The 18,750-nt window shown below is 38.5% G+C and overlaps 1 protein-coding gene across 1 annotated transcript in view; it reads left to right on the forward strand.

Moving 5' to 3' along the window:
• The window catches only part of MAFB (MAF bZIP transcription factor B), a 35,203-nt gene extending 31,008 nt beyond the window's left edge, over positions 1-4,195 (forward strand). The window contains exon 3 of the mRNA XM_031954021.1: positions 3,801-4,195. The gene's annotated coding sequence lies outside the window, so the exon portion shown is untranslated. The remainder of the gene's footprint in view (positions 1-3,800) is intronic.
• Positions 4,196-18,750: the final 14,555 nt, after the last annotated feature.

An 18,750-nucleotide genomic window follows, 5' to 3' on the forward strand; every position in this document is an offset into this window, starting at 1 on the left:
ATTAGAACTAGTGAAAAGTTAACTTTTTGGTAGAGAGATGTGTGCATCAAGTCTCCTCAATGGAAAGAAATGGGTTATTAGTCCTTATCTCTAGGACAGCTAGGTGGCACAGTAGATAGAACACTAGCCCTGGAGTTTGAATTGGGTTTCAGACACTTACTAGCTTTGTGACCCTGGGCAAGTTACTTAACCCTGTTTGCCTCAGTTTTTTATCTGTAAAATGAACCAGAAAAGGAAATGGCGAACCATTCCAATATCCTTGGCAAGAAAACCTCAAATGGAGTTATGAAGAGTTGGACATGACTGAAAATAGCAAAAGTCCTTATCACTAAGGCTAATAACTGTTGTGAATCATTCCCTCTTTGGCAGAGAAAAGAGGGCTAATAGTCCTAATGAGTTACTTCTCTAGTTGTTATTAAACCTGGTGAGTATCTCCCTTCCAAGTGGAGAAAGTCAGGCTGTAATTTCCCTGGTGAAGAGAAGCAACATATTATCATTTGTGAGAAAGGTTGATAACCAGCTCTAAAGTGTGATTCCTTTCCTGGCAGGGAGACATCATTTAATGACCCTAATGAGAAGAGCAAAACCCCTTAAAGATGAGCTCTTTCCTTGAGAGAAGTAGCTTATTAATTCCAGTGAATAGCTTCCTCCACAATGGAGAGAAGTAGGTTATATTTTTCGTTTCTAAGGAAAGTAGAGAGCTGAATAGCACTGGCCATGTGTTTAGTGATTAATATGCTCCTAGTTCTCTTATTTATGAAAGATATGGTTGGATTAGCAATTGTCAAAGAACTTCTGATAAACAACTAGAACTTTTTTCAACTCAATGTGCAAAATAGATTCTTATCATTTTGGCAATGAATTTGCCATCATTGTATATATCAGTAGCATGTTTGCTAGTGGAAATATGTTGGGTATTTTGTTGAATAGATAACACTATCACCATAAATCTATGAATTATTTTTATTTTTTCTTGAGTTTTAAAATACACTCTCCATGAGACATGACAGACTCAAATGGGTATGAAGACATTTGCCTATTCTTCACAACAATCAGCATCCTAGAACATTTTATATCATATTTGTGGTATACTGTAAGCGCAGTAGAAAAAACTTTTAATAGCCAGCCCCATGCCTTTGGTAAGAATAATGAATAGCAGTGTGTGAATTATTTTTAATAATAATAATAATAACAATAAGAGTGTCTTTTCTTGATGGGTAGTGGTTCTAAATATTTTTAAAAAGAATTTTCATCTTTTTCTAATGTCAGAAAGACTGCTGATGGGTGAAACACTGTGCTTCTAAAACATTCATCTAATGACACTCTTAAATTGTAACATTAATTAATGCGTCAGTCAAACTCTTGATGATTTAGATAGATTTTTTTCTTTGAGCTTGGCTTACAGAATATCAGTAGATCATCAAAGACGTCCTGATAATGTTTGAAAAAAGATCTTGGAAGGGTAGATAGAGGAGGAGGGGTTGAAGGTTGGAGATGAGAGAAGAGAGGGTGGGGTTGGGGGAGTTCTTGCCTTTTGTGCCAGATTTCTTCCTCCCTTCACCAGCAAGGATCATCCTCTGTTCCCCCCTCCCCCCCAGTAACTTTTGCCTTATCACAACAATCACTGTAACTCTTTCTTGAGGACAAGATACCAGCAAAGGCACAGAAGTCAGTTATTGCAGACTCCAACAATGAAATCCTGAAACACTACTTCTAAGCTAGTTTTTCCAAAGTACCAAAACATCACTTTTCTCTGAGAAATCTTCAGAGGCTCTTTAGTGCCTACCAAATAAAGATTTTAACAGGCTAGAATTGTTCATCCAATCTAATAAGATTAAACTTATTAGGGAAAACCATAAAGTGCTGCTCCTCTGTTCAAAAAGACAATGGCATGGATATAGCATGAGAGCTAAATAATTGTTCTTATGTGGGGGAAATTCTAGGGATTTGAATAGGCTACAAACTTGGTATGTGTCAGTAATGTGATATGACAATCAGAAAGGCTAATGAGATCTTAGACAGCATTAAGAGAGGTTGCATTTCCAGAACAGAAGAAACGATAGTTCTGTTCTTCTCTGTCCTAGTCTGATCACATATTAAAAATTATGTCCACTTCTGGGTACAATATTTTAAGATTTTGTATAATATTTAAGAAATTGATAAGCAGAAATGAATCTAATGAAAAGGGACCATGATAGTCAAAATTATGTTATTTGAATGAACATAAGGCATTTAGATTGGATTCTGGGGGAATAGGAGGGAGATAGAGAAGGGGAAAGTATATGATAATTATTTTCAAGGATGTCATGTTTTAAATGTTTAACATGTGGTAAAATGTTTAACTACCAACCCTCTAGGCAAAAATGTATACGTGACTCACTTTTAAGTTTATTTTTCATTATTAACATTTTCTTCATCAATTTCTTAATTCCCCACCCTTAGCATCTTCTCAATATAAGAATCATTCAATAAACACTTGTGAAATGAATGAAAGAATGAATAGAATAATGAATTAGGATATCACTATATTAAAAAATCCTCAAATATCTAATGGTTTTAGTCAGTTTTTTTTTTGGGGGGGTTGAAAGTATTTTTGTCTTGTCATTTACTTGACCAGTAATTAGAAATTACTGATAGCTATAATTAAGGAAATACAAACAATATGTAGCCACAAATGTCAGCTTTTAAGAAATATAATCGATGGCTATAGAAGTTTTCTGAGTAGCTAAGCTCCGCTGACTGCTTCAGGGAGCAGAAAGATCAGAACCCTAAAATACTAGCTTATCTCTTTCCTGTTATTTTTGCTAAATAGCAGACTACTACATAGTAGTCTGTGTCAGTCCGAACTCATTAGGCACATGTCTCCTATGTGTGTGGGACCACACTCTTAAAAATATATGCCCTCATGCATGTGCACAAACACCCAAACATATACCCCCACCCACCCACCCACACTCACACAGATACACACAGTGATTGAGGTAAAGATCTGCTCTATGTGCCCTCTCTCACATGGAAGCTTGGAACAAAATTGCTGCAGCTTGCACTAATTATTAATATATATTTTAAGTACTTTGGACTTAGAGGCTCTTGAATCTGCTATGAATAGTTATGCAAAATAGCTGCATGCAAATGGGCATTTTATTTTTGAATTAAGGGTCTTATCAGTTTCGTATTAAAAAGAATGGCCACAACATCTAGCAAGACAGCAGGTCCAGGATAATGACTTCTACTCATGCCTTGAATATCCTCTATTCTTTCTTTGCTTGTTGAATTCCTGTATATTTTTTAAAGCACAAGTCAAATGTCACTGCTTCCAGGAAGTCCTATTTAATTCTTTATGTTGGTAATAACCTTTATCTTCAGATTTCACACAACACATTTCTTTTTTGAAAATTAAATTGATGCATTTTGTTTTTCACTCCCCAATAATCTCTCTTCCAATAATACCCTCCTTCATAATGCAATCTAACAGGTGAGTAAAACCTTCAAAATCTAAGACTGTGACTAAGGTAATATGTCATACTCTGCCTATAGTTTACCATCTCTCTGTGAAAGGAATAATGACATTTTATAATAGTCCATTAATTATTTGGGACAGGTTTGTTTCACTTTGAGATAATAATGGCCTTGTGTGTATGCTTTTATTGACATTAGACTGACTGGAACATTTGACTTGAAATAAATGAAACTAGATTGTGTTGTTTTTTCCATCTTTAGCTAGTTTTCTGTCAGTTTTGTGCTGGACTTCATGCCACACACACTAGTTTCAATGCTCTCTTTTGTTTATAATTTTGCAGTTTTTAAGAATGGACATTACTCCAAGAGAAGTTATGGCTCTTAAAGAACATATCACAGTCACTGTTAGAGACAATTATTTCAGAGGCTGTTAGTGTGGTGATATCAGCATTTCAAGAATCATTCAAGTCCACGATGGAACTGGATCACCGATTGCACCAAAGTTCAAAGGAAAGTGCACTCAAAAAATACAATCAAGAACTGAAAATAATTGCTAAAAAAAAGTTTAATTATTCTTCAGAAAAATGCAAAAACCTTTAGAAAGACCAGGCAGATGGGGAGATGGAAGAACAGCAAGAAGATCAGTAAAAACAAAAACAAACCATACAAAACAAGAGCTGCTAATCATTGCTAAGAACAAAAAAAAATACTTGTTATGGACAAAGTGATGCTTCACTACTAGAAAAGTGAAGTTTAGAAAAAGGTGAATTTTATGTTGAAACCTACTTCTGCATTCAAGAAGCATATCAAAAGCAGTTAGAAGGCCACATGAACCTGTTAAGACTTGGACATCTGCATGCTATTCTGAAGTAATGATCCAAAAACTGCTTGGGGCATTTTTTACTTCTAACAGGTCTGGAAGTATTGTCTCATTAAAGGGATGATGAACTCTGATACATTTGTTGATATACCAAGAAATAGAATTGTTCTGGAATTATAGAAATTTTAAGCTGGAGATGGGATACTTTGCTATTATGATATGTCATGATGACTTAAAAACGGAAATAAAATATATTTCAGTGGTATGGGAACTATCCTGCTTTAAACACTTTTGAAAAATTATGTGCTATAATAGATAGACATATCTATAAGCATAGATTTGAAAAAATGGGACCAATGATCAAAGATATAATTAATATCTGATGTGATAAAAGTGTTGCTTCAAGATGAAAAATGTGTGTCAAAATTTTGTGAACTAAATGCCAAATAAAGTATCACAAGTAACTGCAGTAATAAGGGGATATATTCTATGTTATAATTTTTTAAAGATATAAAATGGAAAATTTAGCAAATCAAAAGTTAATTATTTTTGTCCCAAGTTATTTGCGACCAATGTACAACTTTCTCTATGTATTGGAATTATCTGTAATGGTGTCTAATCACCAATTGGACTCTACTGTATAAGGACAGGGACTATATCTTTTTTAAATTTTATATCTTTCCCAGTGTTTGATACAGTACATACAGTAAGTATTTACTCAACCAATCAATCAGTCAAGAAGCATTTATTATCTGTGCCCTGGTCCTTGATGAGTGATTGATGGAAAGAGGTAACTTTTTATGCAGTTAAAGAGAAGGCCTAGATGTGGGTAGCAGCAGTGGGAATGGAGAGAAAGGAATTGGTGCAAGAATCTACAGAAGGGTGAATCAACAGAACTGGGTCACTGATTGGATACAGAAGATAAAAAAGAACTCAGTGATGACTCAAAGCTTTGAGTTTGGTAACTGGGAGCAATGTTCCTATACCATACCACTTTACAAATTTCTTGTTTCTATTAGTAGCTCCATCAAAGCTGGCATCCTTTCTCCTCTGTATCCTCCTTCAACTAGAGGGATGTAAACCAGGAGGTATTTGATACTTGTGGTCATTGAACCTCAGTCCCACCTTGGACAGGGAGGTTATTTATCTGGCAGACATCACCAATCTTTCTCCAGAAGCTTTGTAGATAATGGCAGGAACAGGTTCTTTCTTTTTTCAGTTCTTTCCCCACAATCCCACTCTCCCTGATTTCTCTTCTCTTTATATTACTATCAATTCCTTTGCTCCCACCAGATTTCTCATTTGAATTTCTTGGCTCAGAAAATCCCAATCAGCTGGGTTGTAAATATAAATAGCCTTCAGACTGGTCTGATTTCCAGTGATGTAGAAGTGAGAGGCTATTTCCCACCAATAGTTTTCTCCAGATTCAATGATATCATATATTCCCTGTTGCAAAATCTTTCTCCTCTCTGTCCATAACTAAAGGTAGCTTTTAGAAACATATTGGTTCCTTTGTCAGGAGGAAAGCAGGAAGATTTAACCTCAGGTTTTGAAGTTTTTTTTTTTTTTTTTTACAAATAATAAAAAAGACCTTTCTATGAATAGAATATTGTTCAGGGAAGTTTAGAAGTCCAAGTGAATGACCCAACTATTAATCAGGTGTAATTTGTTTAAAATTGGGAGAGGAGTATGTGTGAACCTATGGGATAGTAGAGTATACCAGATGGGCTTCAGTGTCCAGTTTCTTGCAGGTTCACAAGATCTAGAAATGAAAGAAAGCTTAGAAATTATTGACTTCAAATTCCTCATATTCCAAATAAGCAAATTGAGGAAGTGGGGGGAGGGAACATGCTGAACCTTAGTTTCTTCATCTGTAAAATGGGGATTATAATGCCTGTAGAACCTATTTTAAAAGTATGTTATGATACTCAAAGGAGCTGTATTATGTAAGCATTAATTATTATTATTGTCTTGTCCATAATAAAGTTGAAAACTTTAAATTAAGTCAACTAGCATTAATTAAGCAGCTTCTGTGCACCAGAAATTGTGTTAAGCACTGGGGATATAAAGGAAGAAAACATAGAACTCACAAATTAATGGGGGAGACACTATGTAAAGAGCTATGTACAAACAATATATAGATAAATGTGTTTAAGCATATGTGTGTACATATATATCTGTATATATATGTAAAATGTGCATATATATCTATAGCTGTCTTTATGTATCTATCTATGTATCCATCTATGTATCTATCTATGTATCTATCTATCTACCATATCTCCAAGATTACATAGGTAGTAAGGATCAAGACTGTAATTTGAACCTCTGAGACTACCAGAAATTTGTATCCTCTCTGTCTCTTTCTGTCTGTCTGTCTGTCTCTCTTTACATAGAAATGATCTTTGAATCCATGGGAACTGATGAGATCACAGGAGAAATGGTCTGGAGAAAAAAGAGAAAAAAGAGAAGAGGGCCAGGGATCCCTTGACAAATGGATGCTTTTGGTCAATTAGCATGATCTAGATGAAGATCCAGCAAAGGAGAACGAGAAGGATATGCCAGATAAGTAAAAGGAGAGAAAATTAGCCAAAACTTTAAAATGCTAGATAAACACTATTGTTATTGTTGACTTGTCCAATGTTACACAGGCAGTAAAGATCTTTTAACTCAGATCCTCTGCCTTAAAATCTATCACCCTTTACATTTTACCATGGGTCCCCTTCAATATTTTTGGAAGAAATCAGTGTGAGAGCCTATGCACATGTCAGGTAACTTGGGAGAGCTATAAAGAGCTGCCCATTTATTTAGAGGCAGAGGAGAACTATTGGCCTTCGTAAGGAAAGGTCACCATGGTTTATTTTGTCTTTAAAACTCATTCCTGTTCTACTCATGTTGAAGGCCTTGTGTCTAGCAGAAAGGGTTGGATTTGGAGGCAACAGGTTTGAGTTTGCATCCTGATTCTGTCAATCACTACCTGTGAGACTTAGCTTTTCTAGGTCTTAAAGTCTTTGTCAATAAAATAAAGGGATCAGACCAATGAGAGGATGATGATCTTTTTTGTAACATGAACTTCTTTGTCAGTCCGTAAAAGTCTATGAACCAACTCTTAAATGTTTTTAAGTGCATAAAATAAAATACATAAGATTATTGTTACTGTTCATATGTTTCAGTCATCCAATTTTTTTCAAACATGGATGAGGATTTTCTTGGCAAAGAGAGTGGAATGATTTGCCATTTCCTTCTCCAGCTCATTTTACAGATGAGGAAATTAAGGCAAATAGGCTTAAATAACTTGCTCAGAGTCACACAGGCTGGATTTGAACTCCAGTATGTCACTTAGCTGCCCACATAGTGTTAGACAGAAAAATAAATTATATAGAAATGTAATCTTCTCCCCCCACCTCCATCCACTCAAATTCACTTACTTCTCAACATCTACCCAGGAGAGCTGTGGATGCCAGATTAAGAAATCTTTGACTGGATGATTTCAAAGGTTCCTTTCCTCTTAATCTATGATCCTATGGGTCTATTTCTCCCAAAGTGCTTTTGTAGGCAGGACACTCCTTCAGCAATTTACCCAAATATGATGAGAGATGAAAAGAGATGGATGACATCTAGAGACATCTCTCTCTCCACCCCCTCCAAGAGACTCTCACCTGATCACTGCACCAGTGTTCGGAGGAAAAAACAACAACAAGCACTCATTAAGTAAATCTGTAAACAGACATGTTCTGACACTTTTGGAACTAGCAAATGACCCATATACCTTATGTGCCCTGAAGCTCTTCCAAGTGCTAGAGAACACAGACTTCAGGAAAACACTCTTTCTTTCTAATCAGCGTCATGCTTGTTGGGTTCCACAGGTCTGGTTCCAGTTCCCACAGAGCCAGGAGGCCAGGACAAACCTGCTCCCTGACTGGGAGGGACTCCATGTTCCTTTCTGTTTGGAGAGAAGGGAGCCCCTCCCTGGAGTCTCCAGCTTCCAGGTCTTATACTTAATTACAGAACAAAAGGCATCTGGGTTGAAGTGTGATGTGCTCCTTTGAGCTCCTCTTCTGCTTTTTTGGCAGCAGGCAAAAAAACTCTGGGAAAGCAAGCAGAGATTGCACATCACCTCTCTCTTCATTTCAGTCTTTGAGTGCAGATATTTTGAACAAAACTTTTCTTATCTTAAAATTTTTAAAATCTCTATTAACAAGTATCTATTTTCTTTTCCTCATACTTCTTTTTCTTCTGTTAAAAACCAACAGCCTTGTAACAAATATGTACAATAAAGTGAAGCAAATCCCCATATTAGTCACATCCAGAAAAATATTAAGTTATTGTGAATAATTTTTAAAATTTAATTTTATTATTTCACATGAATAAATTTATCCACCACCCTGCCCAACTCCAAACAAACAAAAAACCCCCAAACCATTGTAACTGATGTACATAACCAAACAAAATAAATTCTCTAAGAAACCATATCCAAAAAGTATGTGTCTCAGTCTGCATCCTGAGAATGTCATCCCTCTGTGAAGAATGACTCTTTGCTCTTATGGAATCATGGTTTGCTTTAGCATCGATCCTTATAAGGATAATGTTACTGTATGAATTATTCCTCTGGTTCTGCTTTCTTCACTCTGAACCAGTTCATACAAATCTTAAGTTTCTTTGAAAACATGTCTTTGATCATTTCTGATGGCATATTTCATTACATTCACATTTGTTCAGTCATTCCCCAGCTGATGGGCATCCCCTTTATTTTTAGTTCTTTGCCATATTAAAAAAGAGCTGCTATAAATATTTTGGGCCGTATGGGTCTAGAGAGGTTTTCAGTGCTCATATGATGGGCAGTGTGAGTGATATGATCACTGATTTTGGATTACAGAACTTGGGTTCACATCTGTTCCTTGTCTCTCAATACCTGTGTCTCCTTGGACACATCACTTAATCCTGTTTTCCTCAGTTTCCTTATCTATAAAATGAGCTGGAGAAGGAAATGACCGAGAAGACCCCAGAAAGGCTCATAAAGAGTTGGACATCATAGAACAACAAATCAACTCATTTCAGTGGATAGAATGTTGGATTTGGAGTCAGACAACCTGAGTTCAAATCTGGATGCTAGGTAATGTTGGGTGTGCCCTTTATTTTTTTCTAGGCCTCCATTTCTTGATTTGTAGAATAAGGGGATTGAACTAGATGATTTCTAAGTCTATTAGCAGGTTAAAACCAATGATTCTGTGTTCTAAGGTCCTTTTTAGTCCTGATAGTCTGTCTTTTTTTAATCTCTTCACTTCAGACATTCAAAAAACAAAAACCAAAAACTTTCCTGAAGTAGTACAATCTAGCAATCTAGTTAACTGCATGAATTAGGACTTGCTCCATGATTACAGATCTCAACTAGTAGCATGAGTAGGAGACTGACAGGTGCTAATTGTTGAGTTGAAGGTAACTTTTAGCTTCCTGCTTGTTCCAAAGCAAGGAAAGCACTTGGGTTAAAGCCAAAGAAAACACAGTTCTCAATTTTGTGGAAAGATGAAAGGTCAATGGGCAACTAGAGGTCATTAGCTGCCTTTCAGGGAGCCAGATAGGGCAGTGTGTGATATGTTTCCCTGCACTCCCTTTCTGTTCCTTAGCAGTAAGCAAAACCCCAAAATGGAGACAATTCAGTATGTGAGAATGTGTGTATGCATGCATGTGTACATGCTCCAAAGGGAATGGTGAGGGGGTCTCTGTATATATGCACAGCAATGCTTATGATATATGTAATAATAATAACTTTATCTCTGTGTAGAATTTCACAGTTTACAAGGTAATTTAATGTTCACTATTGCATTTGTGACTTGAATTGTTCAACTGAATTATATTGTGAAAGAGGCAGGGAAAAGATTTTTATCCCCATCTTACAGATAAAGAAATCGAGCCTCACAATAGATAAGTGATACCCAAAGTCACAGGGCTAGGGAGTGAAAGAATCAAGATTTGGATCCAGGTCTTATGTTTATGCATGCATTGATATAGTAATATATGTTTGTGGGTATCTGCGTCTCTGAGACATTTGTACACATGGGCATTATATAAGCTTATTTTGTTTGTATGTATGTGTGTATATATGTGTGTCTATGTCTACATGCACATCTGTATGTATGGGTATTAGATATGCATATTTTGTATGTATATATGTGAATATATAGGTCTACATACACACATGTATATATGGTATTATATAAGATTTGTTTGCATGCATGTGTATATGTATATTCTACATGCACATATGCATGTATGATATTATATATGCTTATTTTGCATGTGTCTCCATGCACATGTGAAGTATGGATATTTTCTTGCTTATTTTGTATGTATGTGTATGTGTATGTATGCAATCACAGGAACTTAGTTTTGGGAAAACCTTAAAGTACATTTAGGTTCTATTTCCTCTACAATGTTCCTGATGGCAGTTTATTCAGTTTTAGCTTAAATATTTTCAATGAGAAAGAACTCATCACCTCTTAAGTCATTCTGTCAATTTTTGGACATCTCTCATTTGTTCTTACATTCAACCAAAATATGTCTTTCTGCCTTTTACCTAGTACAACCCTCTGAAGCCATACAGAATAAATTTAGTATCTCTTCCATATTCCAGCCCCTCTAACATTTGGAGATAGCACTAATGTGAATGTGGTCGAGTTCACCAGGCACAGGAAAAACAATATGGTATAGTGGAAAGAGTTCTAGGTATGGAATCAGAAGATCTGAGTCCAAATCTCAGATCTGTTACTTACTACTGGTGTGTGCCTCAGTTTCCTTATCTATCAAATGAGTTGACATCCTGAATGATCTCTAAAGTCTTTTACAGACCTACTCTATCATCCTAGTGATGCATGACACCTAAGATCATTATCTGGAGGCTTCCTAAGCACTTAGAAATCTGATGGTTAAATCCTTGACTCCTCTGAGTGCCAAGTACAAACCAGTTTGTAGTGAGATGCAGAGAAAAGAGCTCTAGATTAAGGGTTTGGGGACTTAGGGCCTTCACTGCTGATCTCTGTCAGTCTGTTTGTGATATTGGGAAAATTATTATTTCTGTAAGTCTCAGTTTCCTCATGTGTAAAATGAAGAATTTGGTCATCTTTAAGTCTTTTCTAGCTCTAAATTTGTGATCCCAAGATTCTAATCTCTCTGTATCCTGAAGAAGACTAGCTCCCATACTTCAGCGTGAAGAAACCCAGATTTGCAGTCAGAGGATCTGGATTTGAATGCTGCCTTTGCTTCTTATTTAAGCCTGATTTCTTTACCATTTAAATTTTGTGTCTCAGTTTCCTCCACAGTAAAATGCATGGATTGGAACAGATGACCTTCAAAGTCCCTCTTTTTGTTCAATGATCCTATGACACTACATACACAGGTATGCTCTACCATGAAGTTTCCTACAAGTAGATGCCAATTTTTTCAGAGTATCATCTATCACTCCCTGAGGACAATTAGATTCATTAGTGAGATATTTAATGGTAATCATAACTAAAATTTATGTAGGGATTTAAGGTTTACAAAACACTGAATATATTATCTCATTTGTTTCTCACAGCTCTCTGAGATAGATCCTCATTTTACAGAGGAGGAAACTGAGAAAGATATTAAGTGATTTATATATGTAGTCATACAGTTAGTCAAGCTATGAGACAGAATTTGAACCCATATCTAGCTGGCCTAAAGTCCAGCAATTTATCCATTTCACCATACTGCTTCCCAGAAGAAAGTTATCAAGACTTTTTCAGTCTTATAGAGTATCATTTAGTGTCTGTCAGTTCCCATTTACCTCTCTTTCTAGGTCTTTTTTAAAAAGACTTTTATTTTCAAAACCTATGCATAGAAAAATTTCAACATTCATCCTTGCAAAGCCTTGTGTTCCAATTTTCCCTCCCTTTCCCTTTCCCTCTCCCCCTCCCCTAGAATGGCAAATAATCCAATATATGTTCAACATGTGCAATTCTTCTATCCACATTTCCACATTTATCATGCTGCACAAGAAAAATAAAAGAAAAAAGGAATAAAATTAGAAAGAAAAAAAATGCGAACAACAAAAAGGTGAAAATACCACGTTGTGATTCACACTCAGTCCCCACAGTCCTTTGGATGCAGATGGCTCTCTCCATCACAAATAGATCTTGTCTTTATAGGACTCTTTTCATGGTTTCTTGGTTCCATTTCCCTACTTCTCTCCTTTGAAAATAATGTAAAATATCTCTGCTTGTCTGTCTGTATCTCTGTCTCTCTCTCTGTCTCTAACTGTTTCAGTCTTTGTGGCTGTTTTTTTTTTTTTTTTTTTTTCCTGTCTCTTCGTCTCTGTCTCTAATTCTCTGTTTCTCTGACTGTCTTTTTGTCTCTGTCTCTGTCTCTAATTGTCGGTTTCTCTGTCAGTCTCTGTCTCTAGTTCTGTTTCTCTGACTTTTGTCTGTCTGTCTCTAATTCTGTTTTTCTATCTCTCTCTGTCTCTAATTCTCTTTCTCTCTCTCTTTGTCTCTAACTTCTCTCTCTGTCTCTGTCTTTAACTCTTTGTTTCTCTAACTTTTGTCTTTTTGCTTCTCTCTCTCTCTCTCTCTCTCTCTCTCTGTCTCTAACTTTGTTTCCCTGTCTTTGTCTGTTTTATTGTCTCTTTGTCTCTGTCTCTAACTCTATTTTTCTGACTCTCTGCCCGTCTGTCTTTTTGTCTCTTGTCTCTCTCTGTCTTTAATTGTTTCTCTATCTTTCTGTCTCTAATTCTGTTTTTCTTTCTCTGTCTCTATCGCTTCTGTCTCTGTGTCTCTAACTTTTTGTTTCTCTGTTTTCTTCTCTCGAATTCTCTGTCTCTCTTTTTCCTTTTGTCTCTCTGTCTGTCTCTAGCTGTCTTTGTCTTTATCTCTCTCTCTTTGTCTCTGTCTCTGCTTTTCCATTTGCGCAGCACCTCACCTCTGTCCCCAGTTCAGGGTATTTCTTATTGCTAAATTCAGCCTTTGGGGAAGTTTTGTTTGAGAACGATTCACGGGGGGGGGGGGGGGGGGGGGGGGGGGGGGGGGGGGGGGGGGGGGGGGGGGGGGGGGGGGGGGGGGGGGGGGGGGGGCGGTTAAACAGCATCGCCGGGCACACGGCGATCTAGCTATGAAACCGCTGCAAGGGAGAAAACTTCCTTGTATGCTAATATTGGTAAGAAGCCTGCTAATTAGGCAGAAGTGAGAAACCCCAATTTTCTGAAGGAATAAATTACCCAGAAAGGCTCCGCTCCCTATGGCTGGGCTTTGCCCGAAGCTTTGGGGCCAGGCTCCCTGGTGAATTCAACAGATCGGCTCAGCCCCAGCCCCAACCCCAGTCCCAGCCCCCCAGGCCCAGGCTGCCAGCAAAGGAGCCTCACTCCTCCCTTCCAAGGATGCGCTGCTCGCCCCTTCTAATTAAGGTTTTATTGCCCTCCCCCACCCAGCTGTACACCGATTATGGCACCCCCTCCCTTACGGTATGCCAGTTTCCACCCTGTGGTGCCACCCACTACACCCAGGAGCTGGACTTCTGCCAGGCTCTCCAGGCAAGCTGGATCTGGGCTTCGTGCAGCTAGTCCCTTAGCGAGAGACGTCAATGGCAATACGAGGATAGATAGTGCCGGCTCCTGCTGCCGAGTCCCTCCCCTTTCTCACCATGCCCCAGTCCCCGAGCTTGGTAGATTTTACCCCAGAACCAACAGTACTAGAAGGGGCCTCAGAGATCAGTGTGTCCAACAAGAAATCCCTTTTATTTGTGCACGGACCCTGATCCGCAACGGGAGGACTTATTGCAGATTTAGGGCAGTCTCAGGTACCTATTATATGAGCTAGAATGCTAACCTTAGAGCTGGTTTTGGCAGATAGAGCTTTGGATTTGGAGCCAAGATGACGTTGTATTTGAATCCAGCCTCTGACACTTACTAGCTGTGTGATCCCTCTAAGTTACCTCTCTGAGTCTTATTTTCCTCATCTGTAAAATGGGAACAAACACCCCCAAAGAAATCATTTTATAAGGTTGTAGCAGGTCTTAAAGATGATATTTGTGAAGTGCTTTGCAAAATTTGAGGCACTATGAGAATGTCAGTTGATATTTGTGGCTCCTGGAAAGGGGAGACTTTGCAAAACTACCCCCTCCTCATCTCTTCCCAGGCTTCATAGATTCATTAAGTGGTTTCAGTCTTCAGGAAGACCTTAGTTTAATCTGTAAAATTAAGAATTGGATAAAGTAATTTGAGGAATGGAGGGGTTGAATTACTTAGCCCAAGAACTAGATTAGTCTCCCCAACATTGGTTAGGGACCCTTTCCTTTATACTTTCACACTACCATGGTCAAATTATTCCCTAGAGTCCTGCTCCTTTGGCTTCCTGGATAATGATTAGAAAATTCTTAATTTACACTTTCGGCAAGTGACTCTGTCCCACTCCTCCCTCCCTCATCCTCCTGGCTCTGCTGGGACATAAACACTCTCATCTCAAGCTTGAGGAGACCTCAGTTTCTGCAGGAGAGAATGCTAGCTAAGCTGGTTGGTGCTCAGTATCCGCTGTCCTTCTCCTCTCCCATCGTCAGCAATCTCTACCCTCTTCTCATTGAGCTTTCTTAAATCCCAGGGTGGCTTTAGCAATTACCCTCAGTTTTTTCAATATCTGAGATTGAAGGAAGGAGAGCAGTTTGTACAGTCTCTCTTCCATGGACAATAGATATCTGGACAGTTTGAGATCTGGGAGCAAGCGTTAGCATTTTCTTAGGACAGGATAAGGAGAGTGGATTCTGAACTGCCTGGACAGGGAGTCCTATCCGGGTGACTTTCCTGAACCTGTGGGCATGAACTAGGTACTTCACACGAAATCTTCACGTGACCATGGACAAAACCAGGGCAAAACAGAACTCCCTGTTTCAGATCCTCAGAGGGCCAGTATGAAAGGGTCCCCGGCATGTGAGGGGTAATTTTTATGAGCCGGTTCCCTTAGGAGAGTAGGGGAGGTAGTTGGGAAATTGCATTAACTCTTTCGGGCCACTGGAGTACGCCTTCTTACAGTCATGGAAAAAACAGTAGCCCCCGGGCCTACAGAAATCAGGCAATGTATGTAATGAGAAAACACAGACTATGGAGTTATTTTCCCTTCTATTTTCTATGTAAGACAGTTGTGTTTTCATGACAGTTCATGTCCAGAGAGAGCTCATAAATAATTCTGATACTTTCTGAGGTCAAGGCTCTCTTGGTGATTTCAGTTCCCATGGGATCAATAGTTATATTCATGCAGATCTATCTACTCAGTCCTAGTCTTGGTCCTGAGCTGCAGGCTCATATTATGAACTGCTTTTTTGGACATTCACTGTTTGGGAGCATTTCAGTCTCAACAGATCCAAAACAGAGCTCATTATCATATCCAAACTTACTCCTCTCTTGGATTTTCTTTTCTCTGTTGAGAACATCATCATCCCTCCAGTCACCCACGATCGTAACATTGTCATCATTCTCAGCTTCTCACACTCCCTCACTTTAAGTATTCAAACAGTTGTCAGGTTTAATAGACTCTGAAATAACTCCCATCTATCCCCTTTTCTTTATTCACACAGACCTCACCCTACTCCAGGGCCTCAGCACCTTTCAGATTACTTCAATACCGTCTATTTTGCCTCCCTCCCTCAAGTTTCTACCCTTTCAAATCTATTTGCCACACAGCTGCCAAAGTGATCTTCCTTAAACACAGATCTTTCCATGTCACTCACTTGCTCAATAAACTCTAGGGAATCCCTATTATCTCTATAATCAAATACAAATGCCTCTATTTGGCATCCTTCAAACATTGGGCCTAACTTATTTTTTGTCCAGGCTGGTTATATTTTATTCCTCCTCATAACAATCTTAAATCTAGCTAAACAGATGACATACCATTTCCCATTTTCATGCCAATCCACAAGCTATCTTCCATGTCTAGGGTGCATTTCCTACTTACCTCAGCTTGTTAGAATTTCTATTTTCCAAATGCTATCTCCTATGTGTGAGGTCTTTGATGATCCCCTCAGGTGTTAAATGTTTACCCCTAAAATTATCCTGTATTTTGTGTATGTTTATATATGTATATATAAAATAATAATAATAGCATTATATAGCTCTAAAAGTTTTTACAAAGTATTTTACAAATGTCTCATTTGATTATCACAACAATTCTGTGAGGTAGGTACCATTATTACCCTCCTTTTAGAGATGAGGAAACTGAGACACAGAGAAGTTAAGTGACTTGGCCAGGATCACACAGTTAGTCAGTGCTTAAGACTAGATTTAAATTCATGCCTCCTGATTCATAGTCCCAAACTCTATCTAAAGTGATATCTAGCTGCCCTCTTTGTGCTATCTGTCTTAAAAAATGTATGTTTCCTGAGAGCAGAAACTGCTTCATTTTTTCTTTTGTTATTCTTGTACCTGGTACTGGAAAGTACTTTTGTTCTTTCCTTCCAGGCCTTCTTCCTTCCCTCCTTCTTTCCTTTTCTTTTCTCCTTCCTTCCTTCATTCCCTCCTTTCTTTCTCTCCTACCCTCCTTCCTTCCTTCCCTCCTTCCTTCATTCCCTCCTTTCCTTTTCTCCTTCCTTCCTTCCTTCCTTTTCTCTCTTCCTTCTTCCTTTCCTCCTTTCCTGCCTCCCTTCCTTCCTTCTTTCCTTTTCCCTTACCTGTCTTCTCGCTTTCCCTCCTTCCTTTCTTCTTTTTCTCCTTTTCTCTATTAGTCTCTCTCTAAGTCTCTGCTCTCAGAGAGCTCATAGTCTATTGGGGAGATATAAGCCATTGGACTCAGATGTCTATGATGCAAGACAGAATGTGATAAAGGCTGCAAGATGGTACAGTGGGTGTATTTGGGTAGTGTCACTCCTAGCTAAAGGACCAGATATTTTTGGGGAGGTGGAAGTACTTGTGATAGGGAGCCACCAGGAAGACTGTGAGCCAAAAAAACTGGAACTCCCTAGTGTGGTATTCAGTAGGGCAGTAGGAAGGGTAAGATCATCCATCAATCATTCAATAAACAAATATTTATTAAACACCTACTATGTTGAAGACAACACGTGAGGTACTGGGGGCACAGAGAAAGAAGTGAGTTTCCTTGCCTTCAAGAAGCTTATATTCTGTATATCTGTGTCTGTGTCTGTGTGCAATAGAATGTATATCTATCTATCTAATCACATATGAGTAGGCATAAATAAGCAAATATACTGTGCTGCAAAGGGCATAAAGGTAAAGTGCTGAGCCAAGGGTTACATTGATAGAAAGTGAGAGGTAGGATTTGAACCAGGGCTTTCAATGCCAAGCCCATCATTGAAGCCCAGTGATGGACTAGACCTGCCAATGAATAGTAGATAAAAGGATAAAAGGGAGGTTTCAAATCCTAATTGTATAAGTACTAGCTGTGGAACTTTGGATCAGTCATATAGATTTTCTGGGCTTCAATTTCTCCTTGCATTAAGTGTGTGTGTGTGTGTGTGTGCGTGAGAAAGAGAGAGAGAGAGAGAGAATTAGAGAGAGAGACCCTGAGAATTAGAGACAGAAAAAAAGAAGAGATGGGGGGGAGAGACAGAAAGACAGATACAGACAATGAGAGGCAGAGAGACAGAGACACACACACACATACACAGAGAGAGAGACAGAGAGAGAGAGAGAGAGAGAGAGAGAGAGAGAGAGAGAGAGAGGGAGAGAAAGAGAGAGAGACAAGAGACAGACAGAGACAGAGACAGAGAGACAGAGACAGAGAGGGGGGGAGGGTGAGAGGAGGGGAGGGGAGGGGGAGACAGAGACAGAGAGATACAGAGACAGATACACAGAGAGAGACACAAGAGAGGGAGAGACAGAGACAAAGACAGACAGAGAGAGACACACACAGAGAGAATGATCTCTGACTGAATTCAGTTCTCTGTTGACTGTACTATGCTACAGATTACCATGGTCTTGTAACTTTGTAAGAACAATGTTTCCATGGAGAAATTGGGATTTGAGAAAACATTTCACCTTCATGAAAATGCTATGTCAATGATGTCAGAACTCATCTGGGAATGCTCTAAAGGCTGCTGAAGAGAGAATAGACTTATCTCTTCTCAAAGGACAGAAAGAATAATCAGATTCTCCCTCATTTCTGGCTCTTGGAATCAATCCCCAGCTCCCTTCAGGGCTCAGCTTCCTACAGAGTCCTTTGCTTATTGCCCCAAATAGTCAGTGCCTCCTCCCTTGCTCTACACAACTACTTTGTATTTATTTCATATATATTTTGTCTTTTTTAATCTCAATACTAGTCACTCTCTCCCTAGGATATTAGGACTTTTTTCACTCGTTTCTGTATCTCTAACTCTGTGCTCTATATCTAACAGATGTTAATAAATGCTTCTTGAATAATCAACCCATTTAAAAGGCTGAGTTTGTGTGTGTGTGTGTGTGTGTGTGTGTGTGTACATGTGTGGAAAATTAATGGGAAATCTCTCTGGGGAACTGATGG

Source organism: Sarcophilus harrisii, chromosome 2 (assembly GCF_902635505.1).
Source record: "Sarcophilus harrisii chromosome 2, mSarHar1.11, whole genome shotgun sequence".
Lineage (NCBI taxonomy): Eukaryota > Metazoa > Chordata > Mammalia > Dasyuromorphia > Dasyuridae > Sarcophilus > Sarcophilus harrisii.